Source organism: Chionomys nivalis, chromosome 2 (assembly GCF_950005125.1).
Source record: "Chionomys nivalis chromosome 2, mChiNiv1.1, whole genome shotgun sequence".
Taxonomy (NCBI): Eukaryota; Metazoa; Chordata; class Mammalia; order Rodentia; family Cricetidae; genus Chionomys; species Chionomys nivalis.
The window spans coordinates 19984152-20007693 of NC_080087.1; the positions used below are offsets into that span (position 1 = coordinate 19984152).

Consider the following 23542-nt stretch of genomic DNA (forward strand, 5'->3'; position numbering starts at 1 on the left):
TCCCTTGAGGAAGCTCCCCCGCTCCCCATCTCGCTTTTCAGTATCTCCCCTTAACTTGTGAACATGTGTGGAGTCTTCATCATCTTAAACACACTGCCACATTCATACACGAAAGCTTCCAGTTAAGTCTTAAAGCTATTTAGCAAATATTAATCCACAAAGCTACTTATCCAAATTGCTGACACAGGTCTTGCCCTCTACACCCTAGTCTATCCAGTAGAAAGAAGGCAAGAATCATGGAAGAAACCACAACTGAAACGACATGAATAAAAAACCATATTCACTAGGCTCCTTTCCTGCTTGCCACTCCCACTAAAACCTATCCCTTCTCCAGTTTGGGTCTACTATCAGAGGTCATGGACCCTTTCGTTGTCTCAAGGAAGTTACAGATTCCCTCAGAGTGGTTTTGAATGCATAAAATACTCATGATTATAAAGATAGCTAATTTTATTGAAATATGGTCATATTATCAGCTACAATGTGACGTGTCCAAACATGGATACAGGCGTAATACTGGAGTTGGGAATAGCAATCACACCAGAGGCTGAACCAGTAGACCAATGAGAAGACAAGAAGAGTTGGTGGTGGTGTGTGAAAACAAGGTTTCAAAAGCACAAGATAAATGACAAGAAGGAAGAATGATAGTGAAACACAGCTACCTTTTTTTCCCCCAAAGACAGGGTCTCACTGTATGTAGACCACGCTGGCCTTGAACTCACAGAGATCTACTTGTCTCTGCCCCCAGAGTGCTGGGATCAAAGGCAAGAGTCACCATGACTAGCCTAGGCCTATTTGTGATTTTTAAAAAATTAATACCAAACACAAAAAAGAAGTCCTAGCGGGAGCCCCGAACAATTATATACCTAAATTCCAAGGTGATAATATGTATAACTACACAGAGACATCCACATCTAGAGCATAACATGAGAAGTGTCTCACAGTGCTAAAGAAAAAGGTGTTGCTGATGCTGCTGTGGTCTGCTTCTTCTAAAACCCTAACAGAGAGAAATGGGAAAGTTATGTTAGAACTCAATAAAAACTGAACCTTTTTCATCGCCACATGCACCTCTCCCTCAAGTTCTACCCTCAGTTTCTTTAGGATTATATAATTTAGATTAAAATCTCTCTATTGACTCTAACTTAAAAAGAAAAGGCAGAATCTCATATATTCCAGGCTGGGTCAAATTCTGGTAGCCGATCCTCTTGCTTCCACCTCCTCAGTTGCATAATAACAGGTGGGCATCACCATGCATGGCTTATGTTGTGCTGTGATTGAACTCTGGGCCTCAGACATGCTAGGTAAGCATTCTACCTACTGTCACTCACACACACACACACACACACACACACACACACACACACACATAAATATTACCTACTTGAAATATATTTCTTTACATTTCAAAAAAAATCCTTGAGTATATTCATCATACATGGTCCTGTTAGAGAGGGACATTTTCATACAAGTCCATTCTGAACATTGAGCACATTCCTTACCTCCCCTCTTTACCCTCCCCTCTCACCAGCACAAAAAGAAAACAGCCCTTCTGTCCTCCTACAATGTTTCACATCTATGTTTATGTTACATAGAAATATATGGTTTTGCCAGGCAGTGGTTATGCACGCCTTTAATTCTAGCATGAGGGGTGGGGGCAGAGACAGGTGGATCTCTGTGAGTTCAAGGCCACCATGGTCTACACAGTTCTAGGACAGGCTCCATAATTACACAGAGAAACAAACAAAAAACAAAAAAAGAAGAGAAACACATGGTTTTTATGTATCTTTATAAAATCTAGAAACTGAAAATGAGAATATATGTAAGACAAATGGTATTTGTCTTTCTGAGTCTGGATTGAGTCACTAAGATAACTTCCAGTTACACTCATTTTCCTGCAAACCATGTAACTTTGTTCTTTTAGGTTGAAAACATTCCATTTGTGTACATATTCTGCATTTTCTTTATCCATGCCTCTTTACCTCTGTGACTGTTGACTTGGATGTCTCTGGGCAAACACTGGAGCAGTATGGCTGCACCCTATGGTAGATCTAGTTTTAGGTTTTTGAGAAGCTTTTATACTGATTTTCATAGTTTCCAGACTACCTTATATTCTCACCAGCAGTATATATAAGGGTTTCCTTTTGTTCATATCTTCACCAGCATTCATTATTATCTATTTACTTAAAATCTACCTACTTTTACTGCCCATAGCCCCTATATAGGTAGGTATCCATTCAGGCTTGGTGAACATATTCAACCTCCCTTTTTCCCCCTCAATGACCAATGCTTTTGCTTAGAATACGATTTTTCCACACTGACACTAAAACCACTTCTTCAAAAGCAGCTCTAGTTTGACCTTGAATCTTTCCCTTGCTTCAGTCCACAGGGGCTCTACACTCAGAATTACTAATGCTCCTGTGGATCAATAAACACCATGAATCATCATTTTTTCTCTTATTCTTCTGGAGACATGGACTATGTGCTTAAATATAGAATATTGCCTATATACAATACAGACACATAATGTATACAAAATAAGTAAAATGTGCTTAATAAATCAATATTAAGACTTGTTTTGCAACTTCAAATACCAGAAAATATATTGAGAAGGCCAAATTTCCACTAAGTAAAGAAGATATTCTAACACCCCAGTGAGGACCTAGATACCACTACTCAAGAATCAACAAGATTAGGCTGTCTGGTGGTGGCAGGCACCTTTAATCCCATCACTCAGGAGGTAGAAGCAGGTAGATCTCTTGTGAGTTCAAGGTCAGCCTGATCAACAGAACAAGTTCCAGGACAGGACGGGCTCCAAAGATACACAGAGAAATCCAATCTCGAAAAACCAAAAACCAAACAAACAAACAAAACCCTGACAAGCTTATTTACTGGGCAGTAAGAACTTTCATGAGTTATTATTAACTTAGTAAATTAGGGAAGAGATACCTTAAAAGTAGTAATAAAATGTTTCATTCTACAGTGTCCCCTAAGCACCTATAACATGCACCTAGATTCTATGAACTAAGTTCTCGCACAGTTTAGTGGCAGGCCTTGGATTAAAATCCGGGTTTCTGATTCATTCTGAAGCTATGAAGCAAACACTGTCTTCTACAAAAAGATTTAGTATGCAAAATAGGTACATGTATATAAGGGTCCCTATTTCAGAAGGCAGAGAAACATGAAATATAAACAAATAGACTTGGAATAAAACATATTTATTAATTAGATTTATATAACACACATGATGGAGATTTAAACAAAATTCTATAGAAAATCTATAAATACAGATTTGGGGTTAAGTTTTAATTACTTTATGCAAGTAGGTCTACCTAGTGATACGAGATGAACCATGCTTCATTTACTGGGACTGATTACTATTTGGTTGTAAACACAGCATATAGTTGCAGCTTTCTTCAAATAGCTCTAACAACTTGCTTCACTTATTTCACTTAAGTGAGATAAAACCAATCTATCTACGGCCTGTAAGTGGGGTGACAACGATGGTATAGTCTCTAAGTCATCTTCACACAGGGCACAGAGATCTCAAGAGACTAGGAATGAGGGTAGGAAATACATTTCTCTCCACATGTAATAAGCTCTGCTGCTGGCTATGACCAAAAAGAATATACTTTCTCCTAAAGGAAGCTCTTAGACTAACAGCAATGGAATTCAGACAGTGAGGGAGAAAGTGTGGGTCTGGAACAAGTAAACCAGCATCCCGACAACACACACCACCATTCTAAACAACTACAACTCTACCTCCTGCCCAACAATGCATTTCTATTAGCTATAAGCTGTGAGGCTCTGAAGTCAGGAACCCCAGTGTCCTATCTCTGATTCTTTGCTATCTTCATATAACCAATGACAAAGTTTCACTCATCACTCCCAAGGCCTTGTATCCACTCCTATTCCCTCAATGTTCAGGGGGTTCAGTTGCACCTTGATAACCAATTAACAGCTTCCTATCTGATACCCTGTCCTACTGAACAGCTTTCCTAGGCTGTACTTTACAACTGCAACAAGCCTACTAATTGCCTAAAATACAAACTGGGTCACATCATATCCTTCCTATGAGAAGCAAGGGATTTTAAAGTTGATTTGACCTAAGTAAGAAATGCAAAAGAGGAAAGCTAAGAAGGAAACTTGAAAAACAAAGCAAGAAAGTGAGCTCCATGAAAGCAAGAAAGAATTGGTATCAAGCTCATTGTACCGGTTCATGCCTGCATTCCAACACTTGTAAAATACGAGGCCAGCTTAGGCTATATAAGACCACTTTGTTTCTTTGTTTTGTTTTTTAAAGTATTAAGAAGGCCAAGGAAAAGAAGTTTAAAGCTTTTGATAACAAGTGTCAGGTACACAGCCAAATGTCTTATAATGTGTTTGCTCATTTAATGCTCCACATAATCATTCAGTTGAGCATATATTGTTTCATTCACATCATTAAAATAAATATGAATGTGCAACTATTTTCCCTTATTCAAGATGCTTAATGGGGCTGGAGAAATGGCTCAGCGGTCAAGAGCACTGGCTGCTCTCCCAGAGGACCTGGGTTCAATCCCCAGCACCCACATGGCAGCTCACAACTGTCTATAACTCCAGTTTCAGGGTATCTGGCACCTTCATACCAAATACACATAAAATAAAGTTAAATGTTAAAAAAAATGCTTAAACAAGATCACTAAATGTCTTTATCTTGGTGTCAACAGTATCAGAGAGCACCATCTATATTCTATTAGTCTGTCATAGATTGACTATTTGTAATGTGTATAGATATGTACACATGCACACCTCCACACAACACACTATACAACTGCAAATAAAGATAGTTTAGTACTATTAGACAGCTCATTTAAAAGCACTCAAACTTGATCCCCAGTATAGATAGATGTCTTGGAAAAGCCAAGCATGGTGATGGGACTTTGCAATCCCAGCCTTTAGGAGGCAGGGACTAGCAGATCCCTTGGTCTTTATATCCAGCCAGCCTAGTTGAATTGGTAAGTTTCAGGCCAGTGAGAGATTTTTGTCTCAAAAAACACAGTGGCTAACTCCTGAGGAATAAGGATCACTGAAGGTGATCCTCTGGCCTCCACATACATGTGTACCCTGTATAAGTAGTACTTAAGAAATTACTAACTTCATTGCTATTTAAACGTATGATAGAACAGTAAAAGCTCAGGGTTTGCCTCACATAGCTCAAAATAAAAAAGTGTATGGTAATGTTTTATAAGCATAGTAACCAACAAAGAAAATTTTGTTCTATTCCTACTTCTGCCATTTACCTGAAAACGGAGAGTAGATAGAAAATAGAGCACAGAAATTTCCTAAAAGACATGCAATTGTAACCTGAATTGTAAATGCATTTGTTTTCAAAGTCAAAGTTTCATGAACTAGCTTTAAACTTTTGGTAGGATGTGTGCATCATTCATTCACAAACATTTAATAATTGTCCATGTGCTAAAGGACTACTGGGACAGGTGGCTGTCACTGCCACACCAGCTGTATCCTTGCAGCATACTCTGTGAACTTTCTTTTTCCAAAAGAAAAAGAAATATTTAAAACAACTTAGTACAAAACACTGAAAAATTAACAGATAATTATCAATACAAGTTGGTAAATTGTGCAAATAGAAGTAAATAAAGCAATGCTAGCAATATACAAATCACCAATGAGAAAATACTATGCTAGAGCTACTGATTAGTTATAGCAAGAAAAAAAATGATGGCGTTTTAAAAATACTGCCTAAGGTTCAATGTGCAGAAATCTGGGTGGGACCCAGAAGATGGACCTGTCCTCAGATCTCATTCACTTCGCCAGCTGATTCTGAGCTGCACCTCTCCTTGTCAGCTGTTTCACATCCTGATTTCTCCTATCTCTCTGGGTGGCTTCATATACAAGAACTGCTGTCAGGGAATGCCACCTGGGAACTGAATAGCAATATCAAGTTCTTCACAGTAGGTACAGGGCTCCTTCAGTTTATAAAGGCTTAGGACAAAGCTCCCAATTAGTAGTAAAAACTGTTAGATGAGTAACAGTACAACAGTCATCTACCAATTAAGTATGGTTCAAGACAAATGTAATCTTCAAAATGTCTATCCTCAAAATTCTTTCCCAACCATATAATTTCTGGTGTTCTTAACATAGGATATTCAACTGTCTGTTGGTAAACAGAACCAGTTCACACTTTCATGAATTTCTTTAGTTTGTTAACAGACTAAATGTATTAAACAGAAAGGAATTACAATCTGTAACAACTCTATCTATTTTACCTCACTGATAAATTTTTATTTCTAGCCTGAATTCCTCACCTAATTCCATTTTAAGTATTGAATGAATTGCCTACTTGATTTTATAAATTGTAAGTCTAGAAGGCATTTCAGAGCTAATGTGTTCAAAAGCAAGCTCCTGACTGCCTAGCCCAGTCTAAACTTGCCATTTCCCCACTCTTCCCAACTCAGTCAACAGCAATTCCATGCTTCCAATTGCTTAGGCCAAAACTCTTGGGAGTCATTCTTGAATTCCCTCTCATACTCCACATATAATTCATCAGCAATTCCTGCCCACACAGGGCTTGAAACACATCCAAAATCTGACCTTTTCTCACCCCTTACTGTTACTACCCCAGTTCCAGCCACCACAGCCTCTCATCTGGATCACTGCAATCATTTTCAATATAGTCTTTTTTCTTACATCTTTGCTCTAGTCTCATTATCTATTCCATATATTTCAGAGTAAATGTTTAAAAAAGGAAGTAACCTGTTTAGAGAAAAAAAAAAAAGACCATAAAACCAGTTACTGATATGTAAAAAGTATCTGATATTGTCCAAGACCCAGTCATGATAAAAATGATAAAAACTTTCAATCAAACTATAACTAGAAAGGGAACTGATAAATAGCACCTACAAAAACAATGAAGCCAACACATCCTTTGTGGTCAAAGACTGAATATATCCTAACACCCCAAAAAAGTTAGCCAGAGCTGTGAGGCAAGAAAAGAAATAAAAAGCACAAAAACTAAGAAGCAATTAAAATAGTCCGTGCTCACAAAATCTACTTAAAAACAGTTTTCAAAAGTCTCAGAACACAATGCGCATCCACAGCAATCAGCTATATTGATATTTGTTAGCATATGAACAATTAAAAGTCAAAATTTAAAACATAATAGTTACAATTGCTTTAAAGTCTAGGAATAAATCTAACAAAATGTGTATGAATTACATCCTGGAAACTACAAAATGCTGAGGAAAGACATAAAAAAACGTTTTTAAAAGGCTAAAGACACTACATTCATGAACTGCGTCAATACAGTAGGAATCTAAATTTTTTCCAAAATTGACCACAATGTAATATGATTCTTAACAAAATCCCAGTGGGGTATGTGTGTGTGTATGTGTGTTTTAAATACAAAAAGGAAATAATAGTCAAAATAAATTTTAAAAAAGAATAAAATTAGAGAAATCTGACAAGTTACCATGTAGTTACAGCAATCAAGATAGTATAATACTAGTGGGAAGGACAGATCCAAAGAGCAAAAGATGAGAAAAAACCAGAAATGGACCCTTGCAATTACAGCCATGTGATTTTTGTCAAAGCAATTCATTGGAATAATAGTTTTAAAAGCCGATAATGTTGGAACAAATAGTCATTCACAAGTCAAAAAAAAACTCAGCCTAAACATCAGATTTTAATATAAAAATTAAATCAAAATAGATGATACTTCGCTATTGTTATATATAAAGCTTTTAGAAAACTTTCGTAACAGGAGAAAATATTTGAGAACAGATGAGTTCTGAGTGGTGGCAAGAAAGGCACAATCCAAAAAGATAAAATGAACAGAAACAATGAATGGCTAGACTTCATCCTAATCAAAAGTTCCTCTATGTAAAGACACTGTTAAGAAGACATAGAGAGAAGTCCCATGCTAGGAGAAAATGTCTGCAAATCACTAATAAGAGATAAGGATCTAGATGGCATAAAGAATCTCTTAACCTCAGCAGAAGGAAACAACTCAGTTAGAATATAGGCAGCATACCAAACCAAGGACACACAGACAGCAAAGAAGCACATGAAAACAGTTATTATACCATCAGCTGTTAGGAAATACAAAGTAAGCTATGTGATGTCAACTATTAGATTGGCTGAGATGAAAAATACTGACAGTACCAAGTGCTGGTGAAAACACAGAGAAACTAGATCTCTCATACATTGCTAAGTGCAATGTAAAATGACAATAACTCTGGAAAGGTCTAACTGTTTCTTATAATAATGTATTTTCACATGAAAACATGTACAAAACTGTTCACTGTAAATCTCCTTACCTATATACACATATATATATACACATCAACCTTTGGGAACTAAAGGCTATAAACATGATTTGGAGAGGAGCTTGTACCAAACAGAGGTTTGCCTTTTCTAATGCCCTTGGTCCAACTAAATTGTTACAAGTATCAATAGTTCATTTCTCTTTAACATTGAAAACTATACTGTTGTTGGGTATACCACAGTTTAATCATATGCTAATCTGAAGGACTGGGTTCTCTAATTTGGGGTTATAAACTTAAGCTGGGAGTTGTGTTTGTATTTCACAAAGAAATTCAATGTTAAAGCCTCGATTATTGCTACTGCCTCATATTCTTTTTGTCTATGTATTCACCAATCTATTTGCCTTTCCACATGTATTTGACTTTTACATATTGATATGCCACATCTCTGAGGCCTAGCGGGAACCCTGATTTTCTGTATCATGCTGTTTTCCGACGGATACTGACTATTTGGTACACTTCGCTGTCCCCTGATCTCATTTACTGTTAGGGAAAATAATAGTTTTTTTTTTCTCCTTCCCTTCCTTTCACTTGTCTCATGCAAGGTCCTGCCTGACCAGCTCACCAAAGAAACTGCACACAATTTGGCTACTTTTCAAGAATAAACCTTTTCCAATAGTTAGTCTTTTCTGCTGAAATAGACAATGTGTCTTTTGTAAAATGTGGTACTTCATCCAACAATACAAACAACAGTAGGGAAACCTTGGGATCCTCCTCATGAATGAGGAAGTCCAGACTGATTCTTCACTTCCCACCTTTGGTACATTCATGTGCACACTCAACACATAATCCCAAGCTTTATTTTTATAATGTCAAATTGGAGACCCCAGAGTCCTTCAAACTAATGAATGCTTCAGTAAACTGTAGAACATCCTAACAATAGTATGCTTCTCAGCATTACAAGGAATGACTATTGATTCATACAGCAATTTGCATGGATCAAGGGTACTAGGTAAAGTCAAAATAAAAAGCAAATCTCAAAAGGTAACAGTGTATAATTCCATTTATGCAATTTTCCATGATAAAATTATAGTGTGGTAAGGAAACAAATTGGTGTTTGCTAGGATTAAGGTCGAAGGAAATGGCTAGACTATAAAGGAAGACAAAAGAATTTCTTAGTGACGATTATAAAGTACTGACAGCAGTCTAATTATGACTACAAAATCTGTATACATTATAGAAAGATTAATATAGAAACACCAATTAATAAGCCATAGAAATAAGTTCTACGAAATAAGGAAATGCAAACTAAGTTTTATCTTAAGACTCTTGTTGGCTTCCCAGTTCATCTTGAATAAAATCTGAAGTCCTTAGCACAATCAAAATCTACATGGAAAGTACATACTCATATATCATTTCCTATTTCCACACCCCCAAGTTCCTGGGAGATAGCAAATAGGCTCCCATGCATAGGTTTCTGCATTTGCTACTTCTTATATTTGGTAACACTTATCATCATCATTTCTTATGCAAATACTTGCTCAAAAACTATCTATACAAAAATTCCCATTTTCTTCCATGTACATAGAAATCATGCTCTCTTTTCCCCCTACAAAAGAATCTTGAATTCAATACAGAAAATTCAAATAGCTTCCAAAATTCACTGTTCCCTTGGTCTGTTCTGTACCGGTGAACTTTGTCAGAATTTACCAGGAACACAAGCCAGGGATGTGTGATCTTTACCTCTACTTCCCACTTAGTATTCCTCAAGTCCATTATTAACTCCCTCCTTAATTTAACAGCCTGGGTTCCGATCCCATCCCTGTCAATTCTCAAACAGCATAAGGCCTACATGTCCTTCTAATCCAGCTCCACTGCAGCCAGGCTTTTTAGAATGTTCAGTACTTGTGTCCATCAGTAACAAGATAAAGCCAGTCTTCTTTACAGAGTACACAAGGGTCTTTATGCTGTTTTCTCCCTCACTTTCCATTCCCAACACCACCAGGGTTCTGTGTATCATGGAACTATTCACAATTTATAGACCTTCCAACTTCCATGTTTTAGGCATGCTTCTTTATGCGTGAAATGGCATCTCTACCTTGTCTTACTCACTCTGAGATTAAGTGCAGTCTTTTTGTGTTGTTTTATTGCTTACTGAGTCAGGCAATCCCTCCAGTAGATTCCTAAAGGGCTTTGCTGAACCAGGTTAGAGCATTTATCACAATGTATCACACTCTTCTGCACACATCTCTAGAACAAGAACATTTTAGTAATCTGACCATTCCCTTTACCTAGTTAGTACCTGATGCACAGCAAGAATCCAAAACTTCTGAGTTAGCTGTAATAACAAGTAGACAGCCAACAGACGTGCTGTAATCCTGCTGTTCTTCTCATGTGACACAATAAACATACTGAAATACTAATTAGTACCTAGGTTTAGTTATGATCATTAGCTTAATTTTCCCATGGACTAGTTATCTCCCTCAAAAGGTACTTGTTCCACTTTCAAAACTGCAACAATGGCCCTTGACAGTCATCCTCTGAATGTATGTCACTGTTCATGAGTGGAAAATTTCATGAAGAGAATGAGTGTCTCACTCGGGCCAACCAATCACCACAGTCTGAAAATCTCTAAGCATGCAAGTACACTTTTCTATGTAAGCAGAGTCACCATATGTGGAAGTGGGAATTTTCTTTTGAAATCCCTATTTCCACGTGTGCATGTATACATGTTGTTTTCCCCCCATTTTCTGGGAAATTACCAGAAAAATACTTTACTCAAGTCCTCTGCAACATGCCAGTCACAGTGTGAATATTACCTTAGTGCATAGAAAGAATACTGGTGTTTGTGCTCAGTGGCTTTAAACTGAACATGCAATCTGTTCTGAATTCTCTCTCCTTTTTTGAGACAGTCTTATGCATTCCAAGCTGAACTCAAACTCACCATGAACCTACAGATAACCCTGAGCCTCCTTGATGCCTGCTGCCCCAGTACCAGGATTACAGGTACTCTTAAATCCCTTTTTAAAATCAAAACTGTTTGTGCCTGCATTGTCTACTTCTCTATGTCTACTTATGATAAGCACCATAAAATTCTATAATCTATAAAGGTTAGTATAAAGTAAAAATGGAGATACAAACAGTCCACAGAATGTCAAGAATAAGGAAGTAGGACTGGAAAGATGGTTCAACCCTTTCCAGGCTCACACCATGCTTTACCCCCCCCCCCCCGCAAAGAGAATATAAAAGCAAATACTTATCTATACAAGAAGCTTTATATGTACAGTTGAATATTATTTTTAAAAAGTATAGGAGTCATTTTACAATTTTGGTGCTACTCATTGATGCCTACTGGATTCCAGGTAGATACTTTGCTAGGTAAAATAAGAAATACAGAAAATATAAAGTTACTATGTAAATTAGGTAATACAATATTCATTTTCTTAAGACAAGTTTGGCTCAGAAAGTTTGAAAGAGGGGCTGAAGAAATGGCTTAAGCCATTAGAAGCACATTTTGTCTTGGAGAGCACCTAAGCTTGGTTCCCAATACCCACATCACATGGCTCTCAATCAGTGGCTCTAACTCCAGCTCCCAAGCATCTGACTCCCACTCAAGTGTACAAATAATTTTTTTTAAAATTTTGAATAAATACATAATTAAAAAACTTTAAATAAAAGTCTGAGTGATAATTTAGCACACAAACTCCAATGATAATAGAGCAGTTAAACAAGTTATTTAATAACTAAGTAATTTGAAATTGACTCAAGTGATTTTTAATTCCAGATCTTTTCTTATCAAGCCTCCAATACACTAAAATTAAGGAATTTAATTGATATGACAGACTGACAATCTGACAGATAAACAAAGAGATTAACTCAAAAGCAGTGTTGACCCAGTTTCTAAGGGGTACAAATTCAGGTGAATTGTCTACACCCATAGCCCCAGTTCTTTAGAATTCAGACTTCACTGGTTTCTCTGCTGAAAACACCCCCTACATGGATTTGCACAATCAAATTGTCCAGCTGAAATTTTCATCTGTATTTACAAATGTTTTCTCGCATCCCGCTGAGCTGTCATAGGCCTTGCACTGATATGACCAACAAGATCACTGGACCACCTGACTTAACAGTCAGGAAACCACCATCATGTGCTCAATTCTGCTAACACTATAAAGCTAACATTAATATATACACGGTCAAGTGAAAATTTCATTAATGCAAATAAAGGTTAGTAAAATGTTAACACTCAAAATTAGTCATATTTAATAACTCACAGTAATTAATAAACTGGGAAGTAAAAATTCACTAATCAAAACTAGTTTATAATGGATTCATGTGATCAGCAACCACACAATTCTACTAAAATTCTTATTACATTCTTGTCTCACTTCTCTCTCTCCTCCAAGGGCCTTTCCACCTGTACATTGGTATTTAGCTTCTGGGCCTTCAACTAGGACACCTGGGTTTAACCCATGTATTTTCCTTAAGTGCAACAAGAATGCCACTTTTTTTTTTTTTAAAAAAAAAGGCAAATAAACTAGTACAAATTTTTTTATTTCTGCCCTCTTCTGTTGTACCTGTGTGTGAATCAGACTTTCTTCCTAGAGCCTCAGCAGCTGACTGACACCTCGTGCTATTTTCTTTCCACAGCTGATTAGCAGACGAGTAACGACCACAGAATCATAGCCACTCAACTGGCACTTCATCTAGCATCCAGATTCGAACAGACAGCATTGTGTACATGGTTTGTGAGGGTGTTTTTTCGGTTGTTGTTTGCTTTATCACTATTGGGTGTGTCTGAGGCACACATGTGCACGCACCTGCGACAGTACATTTGTAGAAGTCAGAGGACAACATGTAGGATTCGGTGCTCTCCTACCATGTTGGTCCATGGGGTCAAACTTGGTCCATGGGGTTGTTAAGCTTGTCTACACATAGGTGCTTTCACCTCAGCACATCTCTCCAGCACAGTGAATTTTCCCCCTTTCTTAATTCAAGAAATGTTTTGTGGAAATGGCTCAAGGGTCTTTGACCTAGACAGGTTTAAGTTTTAGGAAATCCAGTTGTTATCCATCAGGTAGAGGGTAGGTTGTACTAGAACAGGAAAAAGCTGACCAGTGTGAACATTTAAACATACAAAGAATGGTCACTGCTAAGGAAAGTGCTGGGACGTTTCTCTCGTTTCTGAGGAAACACCATTATCTTCAGTTTCAGGAATTGAAGTAAATGACTGGGCCATTTAAATTCATAAACTCAATACAGATCAACAATACCATTGAAACTACCTCAAAGAGATTAAATAAGCTTGAACTTTAAGTTAGTTAAGGTATATAATTATCCATGAATTAGTTTTGTTTTGTCTTTAAAAGCTGCTACATCCCACAGCATGTGGTATACATGCCTCCATCCCAGCTACACCTAAGGTTGGGGCAGAAGTATAAGTTAGAGGTCAGTCTGGACAACTTGGCCAGACCTTGTACCAAACTAAAAAAGAAAGAAGGAGGGCCGGTCGGTGGTGGCGCACGCCTTTAATCCCAGCACTCGGGAGGCAGAGGCAGGGGGATCTCTGGGAGTTCAAGGCCAGCCTGGTCTACAAGAGCTAGTTCCAGGACAGGCACCAAAGCTACAGAGAAACCCTGTCTCGAAAAACCAAAAAAAAAAAAAAAAAAAAAAAAAAAAAAAAAGGGATGGGGCTCCATCTTAATGGTAGAGTACTTGCTTAGCATGCATGGTTTGGTCCTCCATGTAGGAAGAAGCATTGTTACCCTTTTCACGTTCATGCCAACAGCATAGGAACAGTTTATAAACAATTGCCTTGATGCAAATAATTAAGCCATTCCTTGAGATTTCCAGGATTTTTCTTTCTCAAAAGTTTTGCTAGGCTTAAAAACATGACTGATGTGGGAATCTTCTGTTTTGTGTTGATTTCATTGGTTAAATAAAGAAACTGCCTTGGCCCTTTAATAGGACAGAAAATTAGGTAGGCGGAGTAAACAGAACAGAATTCTGGGAGAAAGAAGTCATGATTCTCCCATTCCAGACAGATACAGGTTAAGATCTTTCCTGGTAAGCCACCTTGTGGTGTTATACAGATTATTAGAAATGGGTTAGGATCAATATGTAAGAGTTAGCCAATAAGAGGCTGGAACTACTGGGCCAGGCAGTGTTTAAAAGAATACAGTTTCCGTGTAATTATTTCGGGTATAAAGCTAGCCAGGAACGTAGCCCGCCGCTCCTATTACAACAGAGTGGCGCTCCCGGGTGGCGGGAAGCAGCCCGCCACTACATACAGTTAAAAAATTTTACGTAACAATTTAGGCTATGCTTAGGATTAGAAGTTCAACCAGGCTTACATCCATAATCAGAGCACTGGAGAAGCAGAAGGATGGCACTGAATTCTAGGCCAGCTTGGGGTACACAGCAACCTCTGCTTCAAAACAAAATCTAGTGTAACATCTAACCTTTCATCTTTTTTTTTTTTTTTTTTTGATTTTTCGAGACAGGGTTTCTCTGTAGCACATCTAACCTTTCAAACGCAGGAGTTTACTACTAAAAAGAGTAGTGGTGCAAAGCACGCCTTTAATCTTAGCACTCTGGCGGCAGAGGCAGGCAGATCTATGTGAGTTCAAGGCCAGTCCAGTCTACACAGTAGAACCTGTCTCAAAAACACAAAAATAGTAGTGGTGGAACAAAAGATGCCCATTACAAACCACTCAAGATAAATCCTGCTGAACTAGTTACAGGGCAAGCACTGCCCAGTGTGGACAAAGGAGACAACGAAAGGAAGACATGCTCTACCCCAGGAGCTCAGTTTAGTGATTTCCCAGCGTTATAAAGATTTGCAGTTTGAATGGCTATTCAGTTTTTCTTCAAAATATCATTCACAAGTGGTACATTTCACATTTGTAAATGTTTTCTTTAATATTTTGTGAAGTCTTTGAAATAAAGGAAAAACTGACAGGTGAACATTTTACTGAACTTTTTCTATGTGCCACGCATGCACTGTGCTAAATGTCAAGTGACTACATGATTTGGAATTTTATACAGTACTTGCTGTCCATTTGTCAAAGTGTTTAGATCCAGCTCATCAACCTAGATCCACAGTGCCCCTCCGCTGAAGGCTATAACGGCACTCCTCTGTTACACTGACTACACACATGACATACATCAACTCTCCAGAAAGCACCAGGGACAGACTGTTCTTTAACTAACATTATACTACAGGTGAGGCTGCCTTAAGTGGCCAATGAAATGTAGATTTGACAATGTCCAATAGTGCTGGGAGAGCTTGCTGCAGTCACCAACTCAGAGTTCCAGAAAGACAACAAACAAAAATGGTACAATTTACTCACACTCTACTGCTTATGACTTGCATATAAAATGCCCCACTCAATCACCATTGAAACCTTAGACAATTTATTTTACAGGTTAGAAAATGGGCTCAGAGAACCTAAGAAATCATAACTGGCCCTAAATACAGTGGCAAAGTGGTAAGTGGCCAAAAGTAGGGTTCAAACAAGGATGGTAAATTCCAGAATTTTCTACTGAGTCACAAAGTAGCTTTTTAAAATACTAACAATAGGAAATCCCTACTAATTGAAGCTCTGTAACAATTTGTAATACTGAAGTACAAATATAATTTTGTTTCCAAGATTTAAAGGATATTCTTCTTCTAAGAAGGAAAGTCACTGGATTGTTCTTTTTTCTGAAATCAAAACTTGTGTTCATTGCAGATTTCAGATCAAACAAGCATCGTTCATTGCTCAGCTTCCCTGTTTTCTTTCTCCAGTGTTTGCCCCCAGACACATTTTATTCATTTATTGTATCTTCTACCACTAACATGTAAACTACATGAGAACAGAAAATTTTGTCTGTTATTTAGTACTGCATCTCTAGGATCTAGAGGAGTCCCAGACATTACTAGGGCTTACCAAATACTCAAAAAGTGAATGAAAACTGGGTACACAGTGGGAATTCAATGATCATTAGTATCATTCTCTTTGCTAACCAGGATACCATGTGTGTTGTACCAAATTCTGAAATGGAACTTATGATTAAAAATATGAGACAGGCCAAGTATACACCTGTAAGTACTGCAGTAGGAGACTGAGGCCAGCTTGGGCTCAAATGAAGACCACCATCTCAAACAAATAAACAAAATGAATGAGCTCAATAAAGCAGTCACATTAAGCCTTACTTATCAAACACCACTGGAAGATGGAGGTGAAGATCTACATAAATTAAGTTTTGAATTAATAAACTTAACTGCCAAGACCTAAAACTATCTCACAGAAATCTTCAAACATCAACAACTTATCAGCTATCAATTCTCATCATGCTCAGGATACAATCAGAAACACTGCAAAGAATCAAGAGAATCTAAGTGAAATATGTAACCCCCTCCCATTTCCTTTGAAAAACAAAAACTAGAAGGTAAAGCACCACTTATAATAAACAGGCTGTTTTGAAAGATGAGGATACTTAGAAAATGAAAGACAGAGCCTTCTCCTTAATGCGGTCTCCAAGTTATAACACTCATAGATGAGATTAACCAAAGAACGCAGGGCAGGGTAGAGTCCCCAGCAACTCCAAGAGCATTTCCTTAGGGATTTTGCCTTTCTGAGAAAGTGTGTGTTCTTGACTTTTTAAAAATCAGAACTGGGACATAAAATATTAAAATATTTTTAAATACTTGGGAAACATAAGCCAGAAGTCAGCAATAAGAACATATATTTAATGTCAGCATCTCCAAATTTGTTAGCATCTGAATACAGTGGCAAATGAGGACAAACACAGCTTGTGAGAGCCCATCAGAAAGAAATCTCTAGTCCAGGCGTCACTTTCCTGTGCTTGCAGCCATCACTACCCACCTTTCTACACTTCTGCAAACTGTTAATCCAATCCTCTACTAGCATCTTCCTCCCTATTCCTGCCGTACTTCTCTTCACACTTGTCTCTATCATAGCATAACCCTTGATTGAAAGAGTTCTAACTAAAGAAAAATGGCAAAAGTCAGTCAAAACAAAAAACCATTGTTGCTGTTCCTGGGGCATGTGAGTCCGGCCAAGCAGATATGAAATAAAACTTAAATCTATGAACTTCATATATTATAAATACTTCTAGGAACTTAAAAAACTAGAGTAAAGCAAAGTTTCTTTTCAAAAGTATTCTGATATTCATAAAAATAAACATTTAATGTGTATGTGTATAACTTCAGTTTTAGAAAATTCATCCTACAGGGGCTTTGCTAGCACATAACTCATAAAATCAAGCAATCTACATACTTTACGCCTATCTAACAAAATGTATGCGGCTCACTGGTATATAACAGCTTTCTACACAGTTCTTTGTAATTTTCCTTACATAGAAGTAGAATAAAGCTTTTATTTCTGTCGAGGCACAAAACCAATCATGTTGACTTTTGCCAGAGTAGAAAACACTCAATAATGACTTAATTAGGGTCTCTGTAGTACCCACCTAACTATGCAGAATTTCCCTAATTTTACTAGGTGTCACAACTTACCATAGCCTTCTTAGCTAAAGGCAAGGGCTTCTTTCCATGGAATACCAAACACAGGTGGCTCCCTCAATTAAATGGGATTGATTTAAAATTTGTTTTTCAGGAAGCATGTCATTTGCACCTCTGATCATTTCATCCACTTATTAATTAAATGAATTACACAAACACAGGTTCTATTGTGAGAGTTCACAGAAGGTTTTGAATAGTGATGTTTCAGAGTCCTTTGGAAACCATTTCTAACTCAGAAAAAGATACTTCATGAAACAAAAGTGAGGTGATGGCATATGTTCAGTGGATAACATAATAACACATTCAACTTTCAGTTTGATTCTTTAAGATTGAAAACATAAACCCCTATTACATACTGGTGGGGGGCGGCAAACAGAAGTTCTGAATCACTGGAATTTTTGTTCTATTTCCTGTTAATACACGGATAGTCCCACCATTCAACATACTCATTCCACACACATCTTAAAAGCTACAGAACCCTTCCTGGACTATCTGGCTACTAACTCGGCTCATAACTCATGAATCTAATTCTCCCTAAGGAGTCAAATTAGACAGCTAAAGCATACACAGTAATATAAAAAGCATTTCTTCATTTATTAGAAACGCCTATGTCTTCAAAAAAGTTTCAAATTGTCACGTTCAAAAAGTACTCCGGAGTCACCTTCACAGAAACATTAAGGGTATTTTTTGAAAGGGTGTCAAAAATCTGCTATTGTACCAAGAGTGTTAAACTGTGGTAACCGAAAGCCAAAAGAGTCTAAATTGTACCCACCAAAATTCCCAGCGAAATCTAAAATTGCATAATGAGCAACATCTTTGAGTATGCTACGACAGAAACTAACTCCTAATATAAAATGTCAATCAACCTGACCCTAAAATTTGGCGCTTTACTAACTTACCTAGAACCGACAAAATGGATGCAAAACCATACTGCCTGGCTGTTGCCTTGAATACAACGTTAACGTCCAAGAACTTCCCAATGAATAAAAGCCCATCTACCAACATCCTCCTATGCTTCGGGGAACCCAAATTTCAAGAGACCAGAAGAAAAGCGCTGTGTGGCTGCACATCCCCTACAGTCTCCTGGAAACCCCTCTTATCAGAAACATTTGAAGAATTCCTCCTTAACAATTAAGCTGACTTGAATGGAAACTCAGCATCTCAAATATACTATATATGGAATGAAACTTGGCCAAACACGTAAATACAAACTCACACGCTCCCTGACACTTTTGGTTTACAACCCTGCAGGGGACAATTCTACAGCATCTGCAACAGACAGATCCACCTGTCACCTGTCAGCTACGCCCAGAGACCCTCGCCAGCCTCCCGCTTTCAACCACAGTCTCACGGTGGGGCTGGTGACTCTAAGGGGGCCACCTAGTCACAGCGGGGCGCGCTCCCCACTTCGAGAAAGGCGGCAGGAAAGCAAAATAGGAAAGGAAAGGGAGCGATGTGCTTCCTCTTCAGCCCCCACACACATAACTTCCCTGGTTCTCCCTCAACTCTTGAGCCCCTAGAGTCAGCTTTATCCAGACTGGGTTCCCCCCCCCAAAAGTAGTCTGGCTCCCTCCCTCCCGCTTCCAGATCACAGGCCTGGGGGCGGGCCGGGGGCAAGGTACCTCCACCCCGGCTCTCCCCGGCGCTGAGCTCCAGGCAGGCCCGTTCGGTCCCCCTCCCCCGGCGCCCCGGAGCCCAGGCCAGGCCCTGTGCTCCCCGCCCCCACCCGCCCTGCAGGACTTGGGGGCCTCCCGGCGCCTCGCCACCGCGGGCAGGACCCGGGCGGAGCGAGGAAGAAGGCGAGGAAGGCGCGGACGCCCCCACAAGGGCCTCGCGCGCCGGGGAGAGCCGGTCTCCGACCCGGAGCCGACACGGGAAGAGGGCTGGAGATCCCGCCGAGGCCCCGCAGCGCCGTCCGCTTACCCTTCGCCGCCGCCGCGGCTTCCCCCTCCTCCTCGTCCGCCGCCGCCGCCTCTCCCACTTGGGCAGCCGTCTCCCCCGTCGCCGCCGCCGCCGCCGCCTCCGCTACCACGGCCGCCGCCAGCGCCGATTCCACCCGGCAGGGGGGACACCTCAGCCCTCCCTCCCTCCCCGCTCAGCCCCCTCCGCCCGGCCGCCGCCGCCGCTGCCGCCGCCAACTCCCTCCGGCCGCTGCCGCTGCCGCCGCCGCCGCTCGCGGCTGAGGGGGAGGGGAGGGGGTCGGCCTGGGGCGCCTGCCGCGGATCAAAGCGATGGCCGGGGCGCCGTGGCCGCGGCCCGCTGCTCGGCTCCGGCTCGCACGGCCGCCCTGACTCCCTCCGCCCCCACCCCCCGGCCGCTCGCCTGCCCTCCCCCCACCCCCCCAGCTCTCGCTCGCTCTCGCCGCCGCGGCTCCGCCAGCCCAGTCCGCATCAAAATACGGCCACACAATATGGCGGCGCGGCGGCCGGCAAACACCGCGAGATCTGCGGCCGCGGCCCAGGCGGCGGCTGTGACGAGGCCTCCCTCCGCCGGGTGGCGGGGATGCTCTCTTTTCCCCGCCCCACCTCCGGCACTCGCTTGCGGTCCCCACGCCCGTCTGTCTCGCCGTGGCTGAGTGGGGCGGCGGGGATGGGCGGGGGGGGACGACGAGCCGGGGCGCGCGCGGGCTGGGGAGACGAATGCGACTTCCCTCGGACTCGGGCGGGAGAGGGAGGCACTGAGCCCCGACCCGCGCGCGCGCCGCCGCCTTCGCCGCCGAGGGACTCTCGCGCGCGGGGCCGGAAGCGGTGACAGGCCGCTCGGGTGGGTCGGCGGCCACGCACGGGGGTGTCCCCGAAGGCGGGGTGCGCCGCGGAGCAGGTGGGCCCGCGGCGGAGGCGAGCGCCGGGCCTGCGGGACCTCCGGGCCTGCGAGCCGGACACACCCCCTTGGAGCCCGGCCGCGCCGAGGCCGCGGCTCAGCCGGGAGGGACCGCGCGCGGGGACGGAGCCCGGGCGTTGCGGGACGCGTCCTGGAAGCCGCGGAGTTTGGATCGGGCTCTGGAGTTTCCTTGAGCCGCTGTGTGGAGGGGAGAAAAAGCAAAGGATCTCACTAGTGCAAGGGAGTCGTTTCGATTTTAATTGCGCGTTCCTAGAAGTCCTAGAAGCCGAGCCAAAGACACTTTAGCTTGGAGGGGAGAGGGGGACACTTTGAGTTTCTATCTTCTTAAAGATATATGGGATTAATTTTCCCTGGAGGGGGGGGGATGTTTAACGTTCAGATGTTTCTCACAAAGTAAGATAAATTTATTTAAAAATCCTGGCGCTTTCATATGTCCAAAAAAAAAAAAAAAAAGCATTTTTCTGACCCTGTCCAAAACGTGCATATCGCTGCCAGTTTCTTCCTTGAAGAAATTCTTACTCCCGAGAAAAATCCCGAAGGACTGTTTTTATTATTCCATTTCCAGTATAAACTCTTTCTTAACATTTAAATATAACCCTTCCACTTCCTTTTTCATACTAATTAAAAAAAAAAAAAACAACCTGGGGCAGCGATGGCACATGTCTTTATGCTGGAAGCAGAGGCAGGAGGATCTCTGTGAGTTCGAGGACAGCCTGGTCTACAGAGCGAGTTCCAGGACAGCCAGGACTACACAGAGAAACCCTGTCTCGAAAAACCCAAGACAAACAAACAAACAAAAACCCTGAAGTATTGGGGTTTAGCTACAATTAAAAACCTTTAGCCCTTCAGAAGTCACACGTGCTAATATTTTACAACTTTGAAGCTTCCATTTTTTCTCTCTGTTGGAGATGACATTAATAAAAGAAGTATATGATTTAAAAATTATTTGTGTGTGTGAAGTAAACGTAAATTATGATTTACATAATAGATGATATTTGCATTAATTCACAGTAATAGGAGTCATCAAATCCTAATATGTCACAGCAGTTCCCTGAGGAATTATTTTCACATTCCGTATAGCTGAAGCAATGATTTTAGATAAATTGAATCAGTTTTAAGTCAATTAATAAACTAAGGCACCACGCCAACATATACTTTTAAAATAATAGAATTAGGTGCTTTAAGTAAAAAATAGTTTCTGTTAGAAATTTGTTTTATGAAATGTACATATACATGTTTTAATAGAAACTAATGTGTTCTACATAAACTCAAATGTAATGGATGTCAATAGGTCTGGTCTAAGGACCAGTAAAGGAAGAGATGTGTGTGATGTAATAGTACATTTGCACAAAGTCTGAAGGGCTGGGGCCTCTGATAATGAGCAGGATTTAGACAGCTGTGAGAAGAAAATGTTATGAAAGAAACAACCTATTTTAAAAAGCATGGCAATGTTGTAAGAAACAAAGACCTCAGATTAAAGGAAACTAAAGGGACGTGACATCTAAATGCATTGTAGCGCAGACCAGAAATTGATCCCTTATTGGAAGAGAAAAAGTTACAAAGTATATCAATGAGATAATTGGTGAAGTTGGGTATGAACTACAGGTGCAACATTAAGTACTGGGTTTTTGTTAACTTTCCTGAATCTGTTCTGATTGGTAGTATTCTTAAACACATTGAAGTACTGATGGGGGAAGAGGACATAATGCATAAAACTTTTTCCAAGAAAAAATAAGCATGTACATTGTATATGTCACGTCTGCCATGCACATACAGAAAAGGTGATGGTAAAATTTAAATCTTGGACTATCAGAGATATTTTTAGAGTTAATTTGGATGACTCTAGACCATTTGTGTTATTTTGCAATTTTTTGAAAGTTTGCTTATGAGCCTAGCCTTTAACAGATGAGCTATCTTTCCAGCCCAAACAGTCTCTCATTTGTCAAGCCCCCCCCAAAATCTTGCATTTTTGATAGGTTTGACATTATTGCAATATTCACTTTTTGAAAACTAGGCTAGAGATGCATTGCTCAGAGATAAAGCATATGCCCATGTGAGTCCCTGGGCGTGATCCTCAGCACAGCAATAGAACAAAATAAGAGAACTTGGGTGAACCCCTAGGAGTTTCCTGACCTCGGCAAGGGAAGGCATGTGATTAGAACTAGAGATACATGATTGTCCTCTTCGTTTTCCCCACTAACACTGGAAGCCTGGCTCATCTGGGTATTTCTTCTTCAGTTTTCAATCTATTTGATTTGTAATATAAATAGCGAGGGATGCTTTTATGTACTTGATAAGTGCAATTTCTGTGTTTATGGAGCTGGTGAATAGTCATCTCTGTCTACAAGACTGATAGAAATAGAACAGTCTTCCAGCTATTCTCCATAGTGGCTACAGGAACCTGGCTAAAATCCCATTTAGCATTCAAGAGCATGTTAGTGTGGTTTTGTGCTTTCAGACACGGTAACACTAGCTGCCTGTGATTATTTAAACCAAATTAAAATTCATAGGCTCAGTTGCACTGTTCAAGTGTGCAATAACTGGCGTGTTCCATCTTCACAGAAAACGCTGTTCAACAGAACTGGTAGTGGAATAGATTACACTGTATGAAGAGCATCTGCACGAGGAAGAAGGTGACAGTCACCACAGAAGCTGAGGTGAGATTGCTTTGCAGGGCGAGTCTCAAGAGGAAGATTGCGTATTAGCAGGTGGAGGTGAAGCAAGAGGGTTTCAGGCAGTGACAACTGAACAAAGCAAGAGAGACTTCTGTGAGAGAAGCACTTAATTCTGCATATCTGTAGCATAAAAGGTGTAAAGGAAGGCAGGGCGGCATAAAACCACAAACGCTGAGCCTAGCCCGCTCTTCGGGCAATGAGAAGCGACTTTTGTTTAGATGAGAAGAAAAGATGAGATT

The 23542-nt window shown here is 40.4% G+C and overlaps 1 protein-coding gene across 3 annotated transcripts in view; it reads right to left on the reverse strand.

The window, feature by feature from the left end:
- Tab2 (TGF-beta activated kinase 1 (MAP3K7) binding protein 2) overlaps nt 1-20092 on the reverse strand; it is a 57775-nt gene extending 37683 nt beyond the window's left edge. For all 3 annotated transcript variants that reach the window (XM_057758555.1, XM_057758538.1, XM_057758548.1), the window contains exon 1: nt 19711-20092. The gene's annotated coding sequence lies outside the window, so the exon portion shown is untranslated. The remainder of the gene's footprint in view (nt 1-19710) is intronic.
- Nucleotides 20093-23542: the final 3450 nt, after the last annotated feature.